The sequence below is a fragment of the Vulpes vulpes genome, chromosome 8, assembly GCF_048418805.1.
Source record: "Vulpes vulpes isolate BD-2025 chromosome 8, VulVul3, whole genome shotgun sequence".
NCBI lineage: Eukaryota > Metazoa > Chordata > Mammalia > Carnivora > Canidae > Vulpes > Vulpes vulpes.
In genome coordinates, this window is record NC_132787.1 from 53,705,766 (window position 1) to 53,724,145 (window position 18,380).

At 41.9% G+C, this 18,380-nt stretch overlaps 1 long non-coding RNA gene across 1 annotated transcript; it reads left to right on the top strand.

The window, feature by feature from the left end:
• Positions 1-302: 302 nt before the first annotated feature.
• On the top strand, positions 303-16,403 carry LOC112907778 (uncharacterized). The gene is made up of 4 exons (XR_003232814.2): positions 303-534; positions 3,601-3,795; positions 7,250-7,317; positions 13,964-16,403. It is a non-coding gene; the product is annotated as an uncharacterized lncRNA (long non-coding RNA).
• Positions 16,404-18,380: the final 1,977 nt, after the last annotated feature.

Here is an 18,380-nt window from a genome sequence, read left to right on the forward strand (position 1 = left end):
GGGGCTGCAATTGTAAAACCGAGTTGTACTGCGAAAGGATCTTAAATTTAACGCGGAGGAATCTGTACCCCATTCCTTTGGAGCAACCAGGCAGTCTTCATGGAGGAAGGCCTTCCTGTTTGAGCTGGGCCATTAAACCATTAAACAAACGTCAACAGGTGGAGATGGGGCGGGCGGGGAGTGTTTCGGGGCTCCGGGGACACCGCCAGCAGGGGCCAGTCGCGCAGGGCCGGGTGGGGACGGCGCGGCCGCGGTGCGAGGTGCAGGGAGGCGGCGAGCGGCGCACACCTGGCTGGAGGGGCGGGGCGGGGCGCGGTGGTGGCCGCGCGGGTCCCTGGCCCTCGAGCCGACGCCCCCGGTCAGAACCTCTGGGGCTGGAGCCTGTCCCCCAAACGCCCCAGGTGATCTTGAGGCGCAAGAGAATCGTTGAGGGGCTGAGCCGGAGAAAAGGCCAGACGGGAAGGTGGGCTAAGAATCTGCGCTCCCCTTGGAGGCCTTGCGGCGCTGCGGAGAATGGACCCCGAGGGGGGAAAGGTATTTGCCGAGCCGACGGTGCCTGAAGAAGCTTTAGGGGACTGAAGAGTTGAGGATGGAAAGTGTGGGGACCCAGGAAAGGGCTATTACAGGGGTCCAGGTAGGGCGTCACGAGGGCCTGAATCATCGCAGTGGCGATGACCACGGCGACAGCGGCGCAGGGAAGAGGAGGGAAGGGGCAAATGTAAAGACGTTTGGTGACAGAAGCTACGTGGCTCACTGGGCAACTGAAGTGGGTGGAGGGGCTGAGTCACACATGACTCCAGAGATTGGAGCTGGGCAATGAGGAAAACAGCAGGACCTTTACCAGAAAAGCAGGGGAGAGAAGCGCCTGCGTGAGGAAGGCTGTGTGTTTCGATGGAAAGCTCTGGCACGGTCACAGGCTGAGAACACTGTTGATTTTTATTTTGAGTGAGGGCACACTGTGGTTAGTGGAATATAGGAGGAGACACAGGTGGCCCGCCAAGACTGGCCCGCGGCAGAAGAAGGCTGCAGGGCTGGCTTTCCTCACCGGTTCGTGGAGGGTACCCCAACAAGGTGACAGGAGCTCTGAGCTGTAAACCCAGGCCAGTCCCTGCTCTTCTCAGGAGCTACCGTTTCCTCTTTGGAAAAGCAGGTGATAATAAAACTTATCACCCACTCATCTCATGGGAGTGCTGGAGAGCAACCAATATACATACATAAATAAGTTTAAGACACTCAGCAAGAACAAAGTGTGCTAGAAATGCTAAATAATAACAAATCCAGCCGCCTCCTCCACCATGATAGTAAACAAGGTGTCTTTTCAAAAACAGATGTGGCTAACCAGGTACCAGCTTCCAGGCTGTCTGTAGCTTCTAATAGGAAGGTAATTAGATCTAAATTCTTGATTTTCAAGAATTCCCTTATTAGAGAGTCTGAGTGACCCTAATACCTCCATCAAACCGAGAGCCTGAGCCAGACTGCAGTTAATCAACATGAAAATTATTATATCATCCCACCTCCCATTCTAAGTATCTATGTGTGACTAATAGTACCCAAACTGCAGGCAGTACCCACCATCCCCCTATGCTGCACTCTTTGTCACACCCTTGAGGTCCCTCTCTTGGCAGAATGGTGCCATATAAAATATTCAGGTCCTAGGTAGGATGCATGCAATCTACAAGGGAAAGAAGGCTGTCAGGCAGAAAAAGTAAAAGAAAAAAAAATAGCACTCCTAAAATGACAAAGATTGCAAATCCATTGTAAAGTAACACATCTCTAATGGTATGTTCCATGCATAGCACATCTCTTAATAAATCCCACACCAATCTCTGCTCCCCTAAAGAGCAGACCTGATAGGTAATAATTCCCCTCCTCTGTGGTAAAATCCAATTTTCACACCTGGTAAATGAAATAACTCCACTGCGAACCAAGGTCGGGTTGGGGTGAGCCGTTAACAGAAGGTTAGGGACTGTGCATCATGTAACAGCTCTTCTGGGAACCCCTTCCAGAGATTTGCTCTTTTTATGCCAGTTGATACTATTCAGGTAGAAAACCTCCAACCTCCTAGGTTACAAAAGCTAAAGCCTTTGTCACCTGGAGTGGTTATGAATAAGTACTACGGTTCACGGGTCACATGTGTGTGAGGCCTGGCTCTGGCCTTTACCTCTCGTTTGGTAGGAAGGTTTCTTACCATTTGTTTACTTTTAGGAGATAAGCTTATGCTGCTTTCCTGACAAAATGACCATGAGAAGGGTGATGCTACTGAAATTTACCATCGTTAAAGGAATAACACACCAGAGAAAGAAAAAAAAATATAATGCCAAAGTCCAACTAAAATCTGTCTACCGTACGGACCTTGTCAGTGATTTGGACATCCATAAGAAATCAACAACAAAACATATACATACACACACATGGAGAACTGGAATGTAGGCCAGGAACACATCCCAGGATACATAAGAATTTAGTAAAGGTGGCACCACAGATAAGTAGGGAAAAGGGAGGATTACTCAAGAAATACTGTTGGCATAATTAATTGTTTACTGTTTGGAAAAAATTTAAGATCCTCATTTCACATCGTATAATAAATCAGAGAGATTAAAGAGATGAATATAAAAGTGAATCAATTAAAAAAAACTAGAAGAAAATATAGATGAATATTTATCTGACCTTGTGGACAGGGAAAGATATTCTTAGAATAAAACCAAAGGAAAAATAAATAAATAATTTGGTGGATTTAACTACATAAAAATGTAAAATTCTGTGTGTGAAAAAAAAATCATAAAACTAGAAGACCAATGACCTAATGGAAACAAAGTATTTCCAACAAATAGGATTTTAACAAATATGACTGAAAAGAAATTACTCTTATTAGTATAGAAAAAACTCAGATAAAGCAATAGGAAAAAAACGCCTGAGTTGAAGTTTGACATTGCAATTTTTAACATTTTGAAATTTACCATTTAACACACACACCCAGAAAATTGATAGAAAAAAATCACTTGAATTTGTGAAAACATTCATTCTAACTAGTAATCGAAGAAACAGCAATTGTATTTTCTGTGATGGCCTGGCATATGGTTACTGACTTTGTAAGTATTTGTTGACTTGTTCAGATTAACAAAGAGTAAGAAAATCCCATTGGTAGTTTGTAGGAGGACGCAGGAAAAGCAGGGGTCAGCAAACTGTTTCCGCAAACTATTTCTGTAAAGGGCAATCTCTGTTGCAAGTATTCAGCTCTGCCACTGTGGGGTGAAAGCAGCCACGGACAACATGTACCTGAGAGAATATGACTGTGTCCCCAAAATGCGTTCTTTGTGCAAACTTAAATGTGAATTCCGTATGATTTTTAACGTGTTATAAAATATTGTTCTTCTGAGTTTTCCCAACCATGTAAATGTATAAAAATCACCATTAGTAATCATTCAAAAACATGTCATGGGACAGATTTGGCCCATGGGTATAGTTTTCCCTGTCCTAGAGCAACATTTCTGGAAATCAACTTGACACTATATATCAAGAAACTTTGTTGTTGTTTATTTTTTAATCAAGAAACTTTTTTTTTCTTTTTTTTTTAATTTTTTTTTAATTTATTTATGATAGGCACACAGTGAGAGAGAGAGAGAGGCAGAGACATAGACAGAGGGAGAAGCAGGCTCCATGCACCGGGAGCCGGGAGCCCGATGTGGGATTCGATCCCGAGTCTCCAGGATCGCGCCCTGGGCCAAAGGCAGGCGCCAAACCGCTGCGCCACCCAGGGATCCCCTAATCAAGAAACTTTGTAAAGGCTATGCACAGGTTGGTATTACAATAAGCAGGTACGAATACTTCTTTGGATAAAAAAAGCACATATTCTTTTCCCCAATTGTCCTAATAATTCGCTCCCTAGGAATCATTTATAAGGAAAAAGGAAATGAGGAAACTCGGAAATTTATACAAAGAAGCATCTCAACATTGAGCAGAGTGGGGATGGTTTAAGTACATCTGATACATTCATACAGTGAAATATTATGCAGCTACAAATCTTTTGGAAAAAACATATGACATACAAAAAATGCTCACAATATAAAGTTAGGTGAAAAAAAAACAAGACAAAATGTCTATTTCCTAGTTTTGCAAAACATATGTAATACAATTTACATAGGAACATGTATACGCATAAAGGAAAGAATGAAGGAAATTCATTAAATGTGAATAGAGTCTTGGTTGCTGGGTTTGCGGGTGATTACATTTTTCTTTATTCTTTTTGTTTTTTTTTTAAATTTTATTTATTTATGATAGTCATCACAGAGAGAGAGAGAGAGAGAGGCAGAGACACAGGCAGAGGGAGAAGCAGGCTCCATGCAGGGAGCCTGACATGGGATTCGATCCCCGGTCTCCAGGATCCTGCCCTGGGCCAAAGGCAGGCGCTAAACTGCTGCGCCACCCAGGGATCCCTATTCTTTTGTTCTAATTCTATACAGTGAATAGTTATTACTTTTGTAATTAAGAAAATACACTGGGGCGCCTAGCTGGCTCAGTTGGTGGAGCATGTGACTCTTGATCTTGGGGTTGTGAGTTCGAGCCCCATCTTGAGTGTAGAGACTACTTAAAAATAAAATCTTTTTTAAAAGAAAGTACACTAATACTATATTTAAAATAAAATAAACTGGTGGAAAAAGTCCAGAACCTTAAGTTCACACAGAATAGTGAGAGAAGGAAAAAAAAAAAAAAGCCTTTCAAATACAACCAAAATGTAAAATCTTGACAAAATCTGCAATGAAAACCAGACCCAGGCAACTGAAAGTCGCCAGGGTCTAAAATTCATGCAAAATCACCACAGGAGGGGGAAAAAAAAGTTCTGATCAAAAGCAGCTGAGACCTGGAATCTACAACTGCCCCTAAACTGAACATATCCAGAAAAAGAAGTACGAGAAGAAAAGGCTGCCTTGGGTCCTTGTGCGCAGTGGGGCTGGGGGTGAGGGGGGGGGCACAGATGGCTTCTTGTTCCTAACCCCCAACACCCCCACCTTCCCCCAAACAATAAACCACAAAACAGCTTTTACCTCAAGTTTTAGGACAAAATTAGAATTCTACAACCAAGGCTTGCTTCTTTTGTTCTAGTGTGGAAGAGGTATGACTTTTCTCTTCCCAAGTATGGCATAGCCATTTACACCTGGATGCATTTTTTTGCTAGAGAGAGACAGAGAGGAGTTAGAGTAGTTTAAAGAGAGGGATGTTTCCCTGAAGCACACTTCAACCATTTCACAGTTTGGTCTAGAACCTGACGGGTATACAATTAGTGTATGGCTATCCTCTGAGGAGTTTACTGTATGCCGATCAATTTGCTACACCTTTATATTGGTTGCTTCAGTTAAGTGTAAGAAGAGGCCAATAAGGAGGACTTTTCCCAACATAAGCAGTTGTCATATCCATTAAGACATAACCAGATAAGGCCTGGGGGGATTCAGTAATTTGCGCAGGGTCATCTAGGTAATAAGGGGCAGAGGCAGGTCTCAAATCTTACTTCCAAGCTTCCAGTATCAATGGCTGAAATACTAAAATCAGATTTTAAGAAGAGGCAGGGTAGAGCACAAATGTTACCATCAAACACACTGGAGTTCAAGGTTCAAGATCATAGCTTAAGTTGATTTTTCTTGGCCTCAATGTTCTCACCTCTAAAAATGAGAATAATAAAACCTATCTCTCAGAACTTTTGGAAGTTCAGAGATAATATAAGGAAAATACCTAGCAATAATAAGTCCTCAATAAATGGTTGCTATTAAGACAACACAACTACATAAATACATATATATATATTTTTTTCTTCTGTTCATTTCCCAGAGATCTTTAATTCTTTGCTCTTCTAGTTAAAATAAGGGAAGCATATTTGGGACAACAGGTTTGAAAATGGGGGTGCTTTAAGGCATGTTGATGCTTTAAAAATCAAGCCCAAACTCTCTAGGACCATAAACCGTTGCTCACGGTGCTTTTCTAGAAGAGCAAGAGCAATAAACATATTCCTGTAGGAAGACTCAGTCTCAGAGAGCCCATGAGATGAGCCAAAGGAGAATCTTCTACCCACAAAGAGGAAGGTGGTAACGTCCTTCACTTCCTTTGTGGTTTTAGCCTAAACCACAACTCCTCCCTTTTTGCTATAAGTTGTTTCTTTACATCCATTCAGATGTGTGTTAGCTTTCTCCCACCTAATATGTCACTCCCTTCTCTGCCATATGGATAAATAGCATATGCCTCTCCTCCTCTGAGGAAAGCGTCTCCAGCACATAGGAATGGTTTTGAGCTGCTCTCACACCCATCCATTCTATAGCAGCCTGCATGGGACCCTGTTCCAGGAGACCTTTGGAAGACTCCAGAGTTCTTCCAATGCCCAGGCTTGCAGCTTGGAGGCAGAGAGGATGAATAAGTGTACTGTACATCACTTAGGCAAAAGAGAAAAAGCTTCCTGCTCCAAAATGAATGAGAACATCAGGGTTTCCAGTTGGAGACAAATGGAGGAAATATAATGTTCTTGTTTTGGTTTAGGTTTTTTTTTGTGTGTTTTGTTTTTGTTTTTGTCTTTTTGGAGAGAAAGAAAATGAATGAAAGGGGAAATAAATGCAATGCCCAAGCCACAGAAAGGAAAATCAGAAAATACCCCCAAAGTGGTAGGTTCAGGAAGGTGGGCAGACAGCTGTCTCCTCACTGCTGCTGTGGTTCCCGAGTTAATATTTGCCAGACTTAGCATTCCTGTGAGTGCCGTTGGGATAATGGGCCCCACTCAGCATCACGTGACTTCTCCATCTCAGCCGAGGGACAGGATTTCAACCATATCACACACAGCTCTCATTACTTGTAAGGAAATGATCTTACTGAGGAAAGCAGCACAAACCATAAACACATTTACTTAAAAAGGCAAAGCTGTGAGGTATACCCCTCCACTTCACGACTAACATGGTGTGCTGGTCTTAGCTGCTCACGGCCAAGTCCAGAACAGCATTTTCTAGAGTGGATCCAAGAGCTGCCTCAGGTCAAGGGCACTCGTGGACTTAACTTTCTTGCCTGAAGGGGTAGAATAACAGTCATTTTCTATGGAAGAATTTACTAAGTACCATCTTTGTCAAGCGGTGTTAGCTATTCCAAATTGTAGAAAAAGGAAAATCTTTGCCCTTGAGAAGTTTATCATCTTGTTAGGGAGCCACTATGCCAAAAATCAGGGTCCTAAGGCGAGAATCATTAGATCCATCCTCATCCTTTCCCTCTCTCCCTCTTTTAGGTTAAACAGAAACAACACCAGCACTGAGACTTGGGGAGGCTGAGTGACTGTCCGTGGCTACGCAACTAGTAAGTTCGCAGAAGCAAAACCCAATTTTTCTAACTCCAAGACTGAGGACCTTTCTCTCATATTTCACTTGTGTCCCAAAAGGAAGAACTAGGGCAAATAACTGCACAAGTTCATATGATAAAAGCCACATGTACATATGTATCATGGCATACAAATAAAGGGAAGGCAAAGTCTGAATTGAGTTAGTCCGGAAAGGTTTCTTTGGAAGAAGTTCTGAAGGGTGTGATTGGGTAGGAATTGTCAGAAGTTCAGTTCCATCAACAACCATTTCAAAAAGCCCAATATGTACAAAGCACTCGACACAGAGAGAGAAAGCCCAATAAGATGAATAATAATATCTCACGGTCTCTGCCCTGGACGAGCAGTACTACTAAGTTTATTAATGGCAGAAGGGGAATAACTGAAGTAAGTCACACAGGGGGAGGAGAAAAGCAGACTCTTGGAAATATTGTGAAGGCAGAGAAAAACCCGCCGGGAACCAGGAAGGGATATACTTTGAGAAGGAGAACTCAAAGTTTATTGAAGCATCACAGAGGAGGAAGTTTTTCTAGATTTAAGCTGAGTAAAAGGGAACAATCAATTCTTACCTCAAGAATATTTGGAGTTTGTCCTTATAGATCTAATGTCTTAATTTGTCATAATGTTTATAGCCATATTCATTCAGAGCTTGATATCATGAAAACATTAAATGTACACACACAAACAAAAAACTTTGGAAACACTGTCCCAAAGCTCATAATGGTCAAATCCCAAAGACAAAAGGTACCCTAGAGACTGGCCCAACATCCTATTACAAACGAAAAGATCAAGGTCCAGAGAAACAAAGCAAAAAGTTACTTTTCCACTCACGAAGGCAAAAAAGTCAGGTCCCAAATTAGAGCCACTTTGTTCCAGCTCTAGTGGCTATGTTCTCTAAGCCAAAAATTGGGACACAAGCTATAAATGTGTTTACAGGTGTCATGGAGGAGAGTATTTAAAATAAAGACCAAAGGTTAGGCTGTGGTCCTAGATGAGGTTTCCAGAACATTCCACAGCATTTCAGAAGAGAATGTAGTCTACTCAGAGTCAAGAGAGACTACCACAGCCAGAAAAGAAGCATCAGAGTCTATCTCCATCCAAGGTGAGCCCTTGGTGAAAATAAAAGCCACAGGGATTCTAGGCAAGTCTTTGATACACAAAATGAGATGATAAATAACTTAAGACTATTTATTAGTTCCCGGGGCACCAGGTTTCCTCAAAGCCTAGCATGTGTAGGGCTCAATAAATTCTAAATATAAACTATAGTAAGCTGATGATGACCTTGGCCAGATATTCCTTGGGCATCAAAAGATACTCATACCCCAACAATTTTAACCTCATTCGCCTGTTACTTGTATAAATGCAAATCCAATTATTTTAGTATCATGGTCAGATCATTTCTGGTAATTCAAAAGTGAAAAAAGTTCCCAACTATTAGTGCAATACTGCAGGAGGCTTAGTGGATTATTCTGACACTAAAATAGTCATCCAAGATATACACCGAGTCCTGTCCATACAAAATAATATAATGGTGATGATCTTTATATAAAGAAACTTTTCTCTTTCGAGGTGCAAAATTTGCATGAATTCATTCTCACTTTCTCCCCTAACTCCTTTAGTGACAGAGACCAGCAGTAAGTTAAATTGCTAACAGTGACTGGAACCCATTCCCTCTGCCTCATTTTGCTGGTACTAAGTAAACAGCCCCGGGGAAACCTCATCCTAAGAGAACAGAAAAAGCCAGGAAGATTCAGGACTCACCCTTGATGATGTCATTATTGTCATAAATCAAGCAGCATTTCTCATCCATTAGTACCAGTACCATTAGTACCATTCGAATTTCAAAATATCATCCCAGTGTTTAGTAATAGCTTTGTTAAAAAATAGACTGACAGAGCTTTGCGCTTTGGGTTTCTACGCACTGAATTTCTCATTCTCCTTTCCTGTTTCTGCCTAGACTATGAAGTGAGCTGATTCACTGTTATGATTCAGTGTGTGCTATAGTGTTTGGTCAAGAAATAATGCCTTTTGGACACCTGAGTGGCTCAGTCAGTTAAGTGTCTGCCTTCAGTGCCCCACATTGGGCTCTCTGCTCAGCAAGGAGCCTGCTTCTCCCTCTGCCTGCTGCTCCCCCTAACTTGTGCTCTGTCTCTGTCAAATAAAATCTAAAAAAAAAAAAAGGGGGAAGAAATAATGTCTTTCAAAACAATAATATATTTGCATATACATAGAATATTTCTAGAAAGGTATATGCAAAAACTGGTTGTTCTAAAGTGGCTGAGGGATGGTATTTACACACTGTGAATTTTATACTTCGTGTAGCATCTACTCATTTGCAAAAGATATGTTTAAAAGATTTTCAATGAATAAACAAATATTCTTGGAGTGCCTGGGTGGCTCAGTCGGTTAAGCAACTGACTCTTATTTCAGCTCAGGTCATGATCTCAGAGTTCTAAGATCCAGCCTCGAGTCAGGTTCCATGCTCAGCAGATAGCTTGCATGAGATTCTTTCTCCCTCTCCCTCTGCCCCTTCCCCCTCCCCGCACCCCCTGCTCATACTCTCTCTCTAAAAAAAATAGAAACAAAAAAGTTTAAAAAATAAACAAATATTCTTTTTGAGCTTCTTATCTCCTAAATGTTTTAGCAGTGACCAAGATTAAATAGTTGATTTCCGAAGTTTTAAAGGTGTTGGCTCCATTCTGATCTAACCTGCTTCTTATTCCTCCACTATTCATCATGTGTCATATTTTCTTTTAAACATCCAGCAGAGTTCAAAAGTTGCACCATAGGGTCTATTTTTTATTTATTTATCTATCTATCTTTTATTTGTTTGTTTATTTATTTTTAGTAAGCTCTATGCCCACAACATGGGGCTTGAACTCATGACCCTCAGATCAATAGTTTCATGCTCTTACAACTGAACCAGCTAGGCACCCCAGCAGCAAAGTTAATTTTGTTTTATTCTGAGAATTTTGAGAAATGCAAATTAAAACCATAATGAGATATCACCTCATACCTGTCAGAATGGCTAAAATCAAAAACATAAGAAGTGACAAGTGTTGGTGAGGATGTGGAGAAAAAGGAAACCTCATGCACTGTTGGTGGGAATGTAAATTGGTGCAGCTGCTGTGGAAAACAGTATGGAGATTCCTCAGAAATAAAAAATAGAATTACCATATGATCCAGTAATTCCACTCCTGGGTATTCACCTAAATAATATGAAAACACTAATTCAAAAAGAAAATGCACCCCTGTGTTTATTGCAGTATTATTTACACTAACCAAGATATGGATGCAACCCAAGTGTCCATCAATAGATGAATGGATAAAGAAGATGTAGTGTATATATACAATGGAATATTATCCAGTCATAAAAAAGAATAAAATCTTGTCATTTGCAATGACATAGATGGAGCTAGAGAGCATAATGCTAAGTGAATTAAGTCAGAGAAAGACAAATACCATATGATTTAGTCATATATGTAATATAAGAACCAAAACAAATGAAGAAAAAAGAGACCAAAACAAAACAAAACAAAAAACAAAAAACAGACTTAACCATAGAGAACAAACTGATAGTTTACCAGAGGGGAGATGGGAAGGGGGATGGATGAAATAAGTGATGGGGATTAAGAAGTTGATTTGTTGTGGTGAGCACTGAGTAATGCATAGAATTGTTGAATTACTATATTGTACTAATATAACACTGTATATTAATTATACAGAATTAAATAATAATTTCTGAGAATTTTGATCACAATTTGAAATAACCAGACATTCTTGGGATGCACCAAAACCATAGCTGGGAACCACTAAATTTCAGATTCTGAAAATGCTAATCACATCTTTAAAATTTTGCAGAATCCAATGATGTATAAATGCACATAAATTATTTTTTAAAAATATTTTATTTACTTATTCATGAGAGACACAGAGAGGAAGAGATAGGCAGGGGGAGAAGCAGGCTCCCTGTGGGGAGCCTGATATGGGACTCAATCCCAGGACCCCAAGATCACAACCTGAGCCAAAGGCAGATGCTCAACCACTGAGCCACCCAGGTGTCCCAAATACACATAAATTCTATCTGGTTTATTCAAATTCTCTTGTGCTTAATAGATCTAATTATTAATTTTTTGAATATAGACAAAAATCTCTACATTGTAATATAAGATGAAGCATTGAATAGATTAATATGTGAATGGTTAAGGGATCTATTGCAAAATTGTAAGAAAGCACTTTGAAATGAGAGGAAAGAATCTATTCTCAGGGTGCCTGGGTGGCACTTAAGTGTCTGATTTCAGTTCAGGGCATAATCTTGGGGTCCTAGGATCAAGCCCCACCTCTGGCTCCCCAGTCAGCACGGAGTCTGCTTCTCCCTCTCTCTCTGCCCCTCTCCTTGCTCATGTGCTCTCTCTCTCTCTCTCTCTCTCTTGCTTACCCTGTCTCTCAAATAAATAAATAAAATCTTAAAGAAAAAAGAAAGAAAATATATTCTTCTATCCCTCACCAAAATACATGTTCACTGTATGTGTACTACCTAGAAACTTAACTCTGGGATTTTAAACAGCACACAGAGCTGAGTTCTGATCACCCAACTTATTATTCTGATAATGTATTTAATGCCTGTTTGTTACACACCTGTCCTCTGCTGGCTCTTCGCTAGGTTTGGAGTACTGGCATAGAGCAGGGGCAGATGGAGCATAAAACTATAATACAGCTATAGAGGGGAAACTAGGAGGAGTTCTGGGGGGGAGGGTACCTGGTCTCAGGGTCGGAGGTGACCTTCTGGAGGGAGACTGATGGTTGAGATGGGACCTGGGAGGGTGGCCTTGCAGTTAGCTTGCTGAAGCAACTCCCTCACCTTCAGGCCTTTGTATGTAAAACAGGGATTAGTAATCTCAGAGGTTTTCTCTGAAGACTGAATAAATTTTGATATTGAAAGCATTTAGTGCAGTATCTGGCACATAGTAAATGCTCAATAAATGATAGCTATTATTGCCTGGTTGTTTTGGAGAGTCTTTTCCGGGTAACCTATGAGGCAGCCTCAAAAGTGTGAAGCTTACAAAACGGCCCTTGTGCTAAATGCTCCAGTTCCTCCACACACACACTGTGGCAGCAGTAGGGGTGAGTAGATCAAGCACACAGCCTTGAGCAGGCTCAAGGCTGCACACTCACCATGACCATGAAGGCAATCCTCCCCACCGCCCCCTCATATTTTTTGTCACAGGGTTAACATGTTCTATAAGTCAGATCTGAAATCCTGGCCCCCTCAAAGGCTGCTGGGTCTCCCTGTTTAATCAGACATGAAACAAATCGTGTGCTGCGGCAGAGGCGTACAAACACGCTTTAATTACAATATTGTAACACCAATTAGAGATCTATCTAATCGAGGACTCGGCACTTCCTGCTTGGATATTACTCCCATGTTGGGATAATTACTGCTAATTAAGCTTGGAACTAATTAGGCTAAATGATCTCATTTATACCAACAAAGATGACTTCTAGGAGTTCATAAGAAAAACGAGGGTGATTTTATCATTCCTGGACTATTTGGCATTTCACACTGGAAATAAAACGCCATCCCCTGCCATCAAGGTGCACAGCCGGCTTGTTCCCCTGGAATTCTGGTCCCAGATGGCAGCAGGATCTTCATTTGTCTACACAGATTCTCCTACACAGTTGAACAAATAATGTAAAAACAGTGTCCACTCAAATCCACCGTGTCTTTCCACAAATGACAATCACAATCTCAAGAAGGGCAGCCACCAAAAGCAGTGACAGCAGGAAGCGGGGGATCCCTCAGCAGCCTCATAGAGCCCGCTCACCTTGACTTGTTTCCTGCATCTCGGTATTCTTACCACAGCCTTTATGGCTAAGAGTAAGTCACAGGTTTGGAGGTTGGTCAGACAGATATGGGTTTGGGGAGATTATTTATTACACCTACACTTCAGAGCTGCATCCCTAGCACAGGGATAATAACAGTGCTGTGTAGTGTCTCTGTGAAGATTAGTAAGAATTATCTGGAATGCAGGATAGTGGTTGACACATAGCTGCCCTCACTAAGTAACAGGGACTTCTTTTTTTGCCTTCAAGGCACCATAATACTACTCACTTCTCAACTAAGCCTACATTTTACCTGTCCTGCTTCTCTTTTCTGGCCTGGTGCAGTGGTAGTAGAAGAAAGCGCATGACAGGAAGTTGGGGATCCTCATTATTTTCCAGTTTGTCTAACTAGCTGTGTGACTTGAGCAAGTCACTTCTCCAGCCTGGAAAATGCCATTCACTCTAGTACTGAGCCAGGTTACATGAATTTTTGGACATAATCTTTAAGTAATATTCCCCAATTTTAGAGATGAGGAAACAGATTGAAATAAATAATTTTCCAAAACCAAAAAAAACAAAAACCCTCACTGTTATAAAAGGGCAAGGTCAGGAATTGAACCCAGGACTCATTCCATAGCCTACCCTCTTAATATATATTACATTGAATTGCCTTATTCTCCCTTCCACTTGACATCTCCAGGGTCCTTTCTGGCTAAGAACCTCTGGTTCTGTCCTGTGGGTGAATGCCTCAACCTTGTTCTTACCTAGCAACCCTCAACTAAGAGGTCTTTTATTCTTTTTCAGATTTTATCAAGCAATCTCTACACCCAATGTGGAGCTTGAACTTACAACCCCAAGATAAAGAGTCACACGTTCTACCAATTGAGCCAGCCAGGTGCCCCTACAAAGAGTGAATCTTTTCTCTCTCTCTCTTTTTTTTTTAAGTAGGCCCCACACCCAAGGTGGGGCTTGAACTCATGACCCGGAGATCCAGAGTCGCATGTTCTATCAAATGAGCCAGTCAGGCACCCTCTATTGCATGTCTAATATATGCTTCATCCTAGGGAGAATAAGATGCCCCCCTGACACCAACACCCTGACAAACTTATATTCATTAAACTATATGCCTTAGAATTCCTATATTGTGACAAACATTTTTCCCTATCAGAATTATATATTTTAACTCTTTTCACAACAATGGAACTAACTTCAACCTATTTGTGGAAAATCTTTATATTATCTTCTCTGGGCTCTAGCACTTGTTTTTTTTTTTTTTTTTCCTCTGAGAAAAACATTCTAGGGCTTCTCTGGTCCTCTCTTATCTATACAGTCTAATAAAAGACTCCACAAATATGTGGGTACATATACACAACACAGATATTCTTTGCTGGAATGCTTTTTCGGGGAAAACAAAAACCAATAGACAAAGCCCAAACCTCTGTTCTTAAGTATTACAGAGGACTGAAATCTTCAACCTGTACACCTTTCCTTCTAGAGAAGTGTTAATGAGGTCACAAAGCAATACTGGCTGGTCACCTATGGTCAGCTCAGGTCAAGAATTTCCTGAGCCATCTGAGCTACAGCCTATCCTGGAAATGATTTCTATTGATGCTAGAAAAAGCTAGGATGGAAACACATCTGTCACCTGACTCTTAGGAGCCTTTGCAGCAAAAGTCTGGTCTCAATCTAGCCTCTGGCCTATGCCCCACTGGAATGTGAACTCTAGGAAGACCTACTTGTCTTGTGTGGTTTCATCTCTAGTACTTAAATAGGGCCTAGCATATAATAGATGTTTAATAAATGTCTACTAAGCCAATGAATAGAGTACTGAGTTTCAGTGCAGGCACCTAGGGGCAAAACTAAGGAAGTTTGTACACCTCTTCAGATATGTGAAGGTCTCTTGCCTTTGGAGCATTCCACCTGTGGCATGTTCTCAGAAGGTAACCTGCTGCAGCTTGGACTCTTCTTCTACTCCTGTCTAGAGGGTTCCTACAGCCTTACCCTGTGGGCAAGGCAGTCCCTGGCTCTGATTCCCATCACTCCAGGGTCTCTCTGGGAAAAGGGTGCTTTTTTACCTGTGGAGGAGGAACCAAGGACCTCAGTGTCACCCGGGGTGGGGCTGGGGGTGAACCCTGCCCCAATGTCCAGATCACTGAGCTCCTCCCAACCCAGAGGCCTGGCATTGATGGAAAGAGGATCTCTGTCTGCAGCTAATTCTTGGGAGACTGGTAAATCCTGAACCACCCTTGCCTGCCTAAAATACTCTGAGCAGGGGAGGTGTCAAGTTGGTCCCTCGCCTGCAGGGTGGGAGTGTCAGTGATGGCCAGTCAGAAAGCACAAGGAGAAAGAAGGAATACTGGATTTGGAATCAGAACACTGAAGTCTCGGACCAGCAGCCTCACTTTCTTCCTACATAAAATGGGGATAATATGAGCAATCCTCTTCACCTCAGAATGGTAAGGAGATAACGAGCACCACAACTGATCGCACACTGCAGATGTCACATAACAGTGAGTTATTACCTCTCACCCAGTAATTGTCTCTAGTTGTGGGATATGCTTAGCAACGTTTGTGATGCAGGGGCACCTGGGTGGGCCCCATGTATACAGGGTGGTAGATAGGAGATGCGCTGGCAGCTTCCCTGAGATGGAGTACTGATCTGCCTCTGCCAGGGACTGTTTCTGGTGGCTCATCGGGCAGGATGGCCCGAGAGCTTTGGACCTAAGATGCAAATAACACACCTGTGGTATTCCCTGCCTCCATCCTTTACTTTGCTGGAGATGGATTTATATGGATGAACACCTATAGGAGCTAAGGGTTCCTTCCTCATGTGTTACATCATGGTTCCTTACCATGGTTCCTTACCATAGCTCAGAGTTCCTTACCAATGACTCAGAGCATGGGCAGACCTAACAAGTGAGGGACTCAGGGAAAGGTGCTTGGTCCCAGGGAACCCCAGTGTGACATATTAGAGGAGCAACTTATGAGGAATCCTGAAACAGAGCAGGAAGCAGCCTCTTAGCACAGGCCTTAAAAACTAACAGGTGCATGGGGCACCTGGCTGGCTGAGGCAATGGAGCATCCGACTACTGATGTCAGGATTGTGAGTTTGAGCCTCATGTTGGGTGTGGAGCTTACATAAAACAACAACAACAACAATGAAAAAAAAACCTAACAAGCAATTAACTTAAGAGGATGAAAAATGAATACATATATTAATGAATAAATAAATGTTTTCACAAAATGAAGAAACCTTTTATAAGAAGGATCATTGTGCCATTCTCCTGGTTCTCATTTTGTCTTTTGTGTTAATACAGAGTCTCAATATATCAGTTTTGTTTCCGTAACACAGCTGAGATAACTCAGTTTCCTGTGCTGCTAGGGCATGTCAGACTGAGAGGTGAGAGTGGTGAGGGAAATATTATGAACCCCCAGATCATAGCATAGCAGTCTAAGGAAGAATGTGGGTAAGTCAACCAACCACTTTCACGTGACAAATGAGAAAATTGTGGCCCAGAAAGTTTACACAACTACGCTCCTCTGAAGACAGCATGTTGGGATAGTTGCCTGAGAAAACATACCAGCTTTCCTCCTCTCAGGCAAAAGAAAAACAAAAACATTTTACATTTGTTGCTTTAGGGGGGGAAAGTCAATGAAGCTGCCAAAAAACAAGGCCTCCCATTTGTATGCATCAGAAATGGCCCCGTGAATAGGAGACTCTGAGAAATCCAAGACTGACTCCTGCAAAGGACAGAGGTACTAGGAAGTCACCTGAGGCAGTTGTTAGGGAGTCTATGTCCTGTCCTTGTACCCCATCTGGCCAGGACAAACCCCAAATGGGGCCAACTGGGGACTGTGTATGCCAATACACAGTGTATACACAATACCCAATCCCCTTTATGGAATATGCTTGTCCTGAAACTATTATCCACTATCATGTCAAGTATCTGTTAAAAAAAGAATATGATGGCACAACTGGGGGGCTGAAAGGCTACACTGTCTCTAGCAAGAACTTCACTTCACCATAATGCTCAAATTTAAAATGGGTCTTCCTTAAAGCTAATCTTTCCTGGAGGTATGAAAGCGGTTCTTCTTCAAAGTTGGAAGTCTAGGGTGTGCACGTGGGTGGCTCAGTTGGTTAAGCATCCAACTCTTGATTTCAGCTCAAGTCATGATCTCAGAGTTGTGAGATCAAGTCCCCCATGTTGAGTCTGCTTGAGGTTCTCTCTTTCCCTCTTCCTCTGCCCCTCCCCACCACTCACTCTCTCTCTTTCAAAATCAACCAATCTTTAAAAAAATTTTGAAGTTGGATGTCTGATTCACATTTCTCTTCTGCATTCAAACTTTTGCTCATTCATTTATTCATTTGTTCCACTGACACTGGTTCCTATTCTGAATGAGACATAGCTTTCAGAAATTAGTAGTCCTGCAATGAAGGAGTGATTACTCTGGTAATTATCCACATCTCCACCCCTAAAGACTGGATGATCTATCATTTTTCTTATCTGAGAAATGTTTTCCTCTATTGGAGGAGTGGAGAGGGGCAAATTCATAACTGGTTGATTTCATGCATCTGTTCTTCCTCAAAATCATGTGTCATCCAACTAGAGCTAAAATGAAGGAGGTAGGTTGGCAGGCAGACCAGAGAGCAGAAAGGTCAGAACTACAGACACAAAAATGGTTCCATAAGCTTCTAGATAGGAAGGCAAATGTCACGTCTGGAAAGATCTTGTTCATTCATTCATTCAGTGATGCTTATATGCGTTGAGCATCAGCCAGGTGCCAGGCACTGTACTAGGGGCAGAGTCATAAGATTAAATAAAGGAAAACAACCTTATTATCAAGGATCTCGGGATTTATTTTTTTAAGATTTTATTTATTTATTCATGAGAGACACACAGAGAGGCAGAAACATAGGCAGAGGGAGAAGCAAGCTCCCTGTGGGGAGCCTCATGTAGCACTCGATCCACGGACCCTGGGATCACGACCTGCATCAAAGGCAGACACTCAAATGCTGAGCCACCCAGGCACCCAAGGATCTCAGGATTTAAAGGGGGAAGTATGTACATACACAAAACTATGATGGAATGAAATAAATCCTAAAAGAAGTACATACACAGTACCAGGCGGAGAAAGAAAATGCTGAATTTGAAGACATTTTTGAGGTGAAGTCAATAGATCCTCATGACCATTTGGGTGTAGAAGGTGAGGGAAAGAATTC